Source organism: Zingiber officinale, chromosome 4B (genome assembly GCF_018446385.1).
Source record: "Zingiber officinale cultivar Zhangliang chromosome 4B, Zo_v1.1, whole genome shotgun sequence".
Classification (NCBI taxonomy): domain Eukaryota; kingdom Viridiplantae; phylum Streptophyta; class Magnoliopsida; order Zingiberales; family Zingiberaceae; genus Zingiber; species Zingiber officinale.
Genome location: NC_055993.1, coordinates 131,749,899 through 131,754,888, shown reverse-complemented (window position 1 = coordinate 131,754,888; position 4,990 = coordinate 131,749,899). Strand labels below are relative to the sequence as shown.

General features: G+C 37.9%; 1 pseudogene; it reads right to left on the bottom strand.

Annotated features, from left to right (window-relative positions):
- Window positions 1-1,250: 1,250 nt before the first annotated feature.
- LOC121978704 lies at window positions 1,251-1,990 on the bottom strand (annotated as a pseudogene).
- Between the last annotated feature and the right edge of the window lie 3,000 nt (window positions 1,991-4,990).

Genomic DNA, 4,990 nt, shown 5'->3' with positions numbered 1-4,990 from the left:
AAATTAGTATGACGCTTGAGACATTGACCTGACCATATGACCTATCAAAGTCACGCATTGGCACAAAGTATTCTGTGACAGAAAACTGGTTTGTAGGCAACACTTCTTTAGAGAGGTATCTGTATTTCGTTGGAACAATCTGCATTGAATTACCAATTAACCTCTTTCTTGTCTTTTAGAAGGAAAAGGCAGTACTACAAGATTGAATCTAAAGACAATCAAAAACTAGTGTTCTGCATATTATATTAATTAAAAGAGCAAAATCAAAAAGGTTATAGATCACTACACAAACTGTGTAGAAAATAAGATGTGGCTAGAGTTTGACAAAACCATAACAGACTAAGTAGTAATGTAAACGCCAGGACGTGAGGTTTAACAATATATATTTATCTCACTACAGGGAGAGTAAATTTCTCAGTTGAAATCACAGAAAAATACAAGTAAATGAGTGCTACTTTTGCTAATGCAGGTTAATCCAATAAATGAAACCCAAAACGGTAGGTTGAAAAACCAAAAGATAAAATTTTTGTTTAATGAGATATAAGAAAAGCCTCAGATGTCAAGAAAAAAAAACATCGTAGTACAATCCTGCAATTAGATGAAAGGGCAGAAACAACCTTTATATAATACTTGAACGTTCCACTTGTATCATCTAGTATCCTTGCAGTTCCATCAAGAGGATTATGGATCCCTGGATACTTTGGTCCAAAAGACAAATCGTGAATCACATGACTTACATTCACCTTTTTTGCTCCTCCAAAAATCTGTGCAGGAAGAATATAAAATGATGAGGTAATTGTACAAACCAGCATACTATTGTAACTTCAGACAAGTAATAAATTTAGCCACGTAAGTTGCCATATTCATTAAGTGCTTTGGGATACCAGAAAAACAAAATTTACGTTAAGAACATGTAAAATAATTAAAATAGGAACAATAATTAAAATTGAATTGTTAATCACATCAAAAGGTCCAAACCAATTCAAGTTTATCCAGTACTGCATATAATACAAATAATCATTTAAGTAATCTTCATCGTGAAATCTTTGTAAACATGAATTGCTAAAATTCAATAACCACCTAAATAAAACGGAGGAGCTTTAAAAAAAAGGCAAATCTACCAAAACAAAGGAAAATATCTTTGTTTATAAAAAATACTAAATTTTTATTAATAGATCTATGAAAATACTAAAATCTTCACAAATTGCTGTGAACCAAATCGAAATATCTAATATGTGCATCTACAATCTTCACAAATTGCCACGAACAAAATCCAAATGTTTAATATTTGCATCTATAATCTTGCAAATTGCCATGAACTGAATCAAAACGTCCAATATATGCATCTATAATCTTTGCAAATTGAAGCAATTTTCCATGAACCAAATCGAAATGTCTATATTTCCGTAGCTAACCTAAAACAAATCTCTCGTTGCCCACTCTCATGACCTAGTTTTCTTAAAAATACAAGGGAAATTTCAAACAAAAAAAACGTAAAGCTTGATTGGACGTGAAACTAGTCATGAAATAGAGAAATAAAACTACACCGACTATAAGGATAAAAAAAAAAAAGATCGGACCTTTTTCTTCCCAAGGAAGTTCCTGATCTCAATGCAACTGTTGTTGGGAGTGATGGAGGCGTTGATGGGAAAGTGGGCATAGACCAACCGCATTTTGTAGCGGTACCCCTTTGTGACCCCCGTGATTAGGTTATCAATGTGGCTTAAGGAGGTGCGGATGGCGGCCGTAGTCTTCCGAGATCCGAACCAAGCGTCCACCTTCAGCTTCTTCCCGCCCTCAATGAGCTCGAAGTCGAGATTGAGATGCTTGAAGTCGCGGGTGAGCTTGCCACACGGGCCCCACGATCTTAGCGTTCACCTTCACAGTGACGCCCTCAGGGATATCCATCGTCTGTGAGGACAGGATGGTCTTCATCTTCGCCGGCTGTCTCACGATCCGCCGCTGACTCGAGAACGAACGAGTAGAGAAACCCTAGTCCTACTCAAAACCCCTCAAAAGAATAAAAGCTTAATTTAACAAGAATAAAAGTAAATACTAAAAAATATTAATAGATCTACACCATCACCTTAATTTAACAAGCTTTAAACCCCTCAAAAGAAAGTCTAGCCATCAAAACAACCAGCGCGAAGAAATTCCAACAAGGAACTCAAAAATCCCAACAGATCTAGCCCAGAGCCGACCGATTTCCTCCAAGAAAACACTAAGAAACAAGATAAGCATACAAGGATCAACAAGGGATCACCTCCGCGTTTGACGAGAGCCGCCATGAGTGCAGACGACGAAGGAGCAGCCCGAGGAGCCAAATCCGAGCACCAGCAGCGAAAATAGCAACGGAATCAAGACGATTTCCCGGGAAAAGGCCGCCGACGAATCAACGGAGAAACCAGAAAGCATGAGGAGAAGAAACCCTAAGAGATGGAGCAACCCGCAAGAGGGCAAAGACGGAAGGGAGAGGAGAAGAGAAGGGGAAAGAGGATATGGATGTGGTCGTTTGGGAAAGCGGGGCATTCCGCAGAACTCACAAGGGAGTCGTGTGTTGATCCTGATCGGGAGAGGAAGGGCGTCGATCTAGGAAGGGGAAGGACGACGCGATCTAGGAAGAGGAAGGTTTAGGTTTGGAGGGAAGAGGGAAGTGTTGTAAATTTTGGTTAAGTATTAGTGGAAAAATTAAATTATTTTATTTATCATAGACACCGGATTTTAAAAATCGCTGTTAAAATCGGTGTCTATTAACGAAAAAAAGACGCTCATAGACATCGGCTAAAAAACCGATGTCTATGAGCGAAAATCTGCCCTCATAGATATCAGTTTTTGGAAAAACTGGTGTAAAATACTCAAAGATATCGGTTTTTGCTTAAAACCGTTGTTGTTCCACCGATGTCTATGAGGGTTTTTCTTGTAGTGATCTAAGTGAGTTAATGTTGACCAGACACTTGGTGGGGAAGTCTTGGTGAGTGAAGCTAGACAGAAGAAAAGCCCTAGTGAGTGAAGTTAGACAATTAGAAAATCCTGATGAGTGAAGCCAGGTGAAAAGCCCTAGTGAGTGAAGCTAGATAGTGAAAAGTCCTAGTGAGTGAAGCTAGGTAGAAGGAAAATCCTGGTGGGTGATGCTAGGTGAAAGTCTTAGTGAGTGAAGCTAGGTAGTTGGAAAATCCTGGTAAGTGAAGCCAGATATGTGGAAATCTAGATAGGTTAAGTTTGACCGAACACCTAGTGATTGGAAGTTCAAATAGGTCAAAGGATTGACCAGATACTTAGCACAAGGAGAAAAGTCCAAGTGTGCTTAAAGGATTGATCAGACACTTGGTGAAGAAGTCTCAACAAGTCAAGGTTAATCGGATGTTAGGCAATGAGGAGTCCCAATAGATCACGGTTGACTGGATGTTGAGAAAGGGAACCCTAGACTTTGGTTTGGAAGTTAGAGTTTGGTAATCGACTAGGTTAGTCAATTACCGAAGCTTAATCGATTAAGGTAATTGATTAAGCAGTTTTCGTGAAGTGCACAGAGAGTTTATAATCAATTATGAATGCTTAATCAATTATGACAATCGATTAAGCCTGAATTTCACAAATGTACCGAGAGTTTGGTAAGCGATTAAATAGGGAAGCTTAATCGATTACGACTTCTTCTCACGTGAACAGAAAGCTTCTTAATTGATTGTGCTAATTGATTAAGAAGACTTGATCGATTAGAATAGTCGATTAAGCTAGAAAAACTAGTCGTTATCAGCCCGATAAAAGACGTTCGTGTGCACTGTTCTAGAAATGAACTAACAAGTTTTTTCTCCATGGAGCTCATTGACACACACCAGATCTCAGAAGCTTAGAGAGGAGTGTTATTGTACTTCCAAGTATCTCAAGAGGTGTACTCATGCAAGAAGAAGAGGAAGCTAGGGTTTCATTGTATAATCTTGTAAGATTCATGTTGTATTAGCTTCTTGTTTCTGTCTTCTTGTATTTCGGTGTGTGTGAGTTTGTAAGAAGCTTCTCCTCCTCCGGATTACTTTTGAGAAGGAGTGTTTTGATAGTGGATCTGTGAGTGAGGGCCGGATCCTTAGATTAGTTATCTCGTTTGAGGTGGATACCAAGTAAATCTTTAGTGTTAGCATTGAAGAAGTTTGCTTCGAGTATTCCGCTGTAAAAGATCATCATCAACGCGAAGCGAGCTATTCACCCCCCTCTAGCTCCGAAGTGACCTAACATCTATATCTGGATCAAGAAAATAAAATACCAACCCTACAAAAGAAGGTATAACAATTTCAATTGTAAATAATAAAAATCACATTATATGCTTTAAGTGTAGGGAAAGAGGACACTATAAGAGTAAGTGTCCCATATTGACCAAGAATAAGGGTCAAGTGACACCAAAGACTAAGGAGAAGCCTAAGAAGGTTGGTCCCATGATAAGAAAGGGAAAGGAACACATTGTGTATTTCTTGTGCAACCAAAAAGGGTATTATCAAAGTCAATGCTCTAAGGGGAAGAAACCGATGAAAATTAAAGGAGGAAGCTCAAATTAAGAGGGAGCTCTCAAGAGCAAATTTAATGTATCATTTATTGAACCAATTCCTTTGACCCATGATAAAAAGCATGTTAGATCTAGTTTATATCATTTTAATGCTATTTATCATGAAAATAGAAAGCATGATATGATTAAAGAAAAATATATAGCGTACCATACTAAAATTACCGCACCTAAGTCTAAGAAGGTAGGTGATAACTTAGGCAATAACTCTAAGGATCTTCGATATATGCCTAAGAAAAAAACTCAAGGTTCTAATGAAAAATCAAAAGTTGAGAACTTAAGGAGTGAAAATCAAGTTTTGAGATCAAAATTTAAAAAATTAGAGAGAATCCTAGAAAAATTGACAATTAGTGTCAAAGAGTCAAAGAAGTCAAACCTAGGTCAAAATAGGCAAGACCATCCAATGGTAGAAGAGGTTTTGGTTAGAAACCTAAAGGCAAGAAG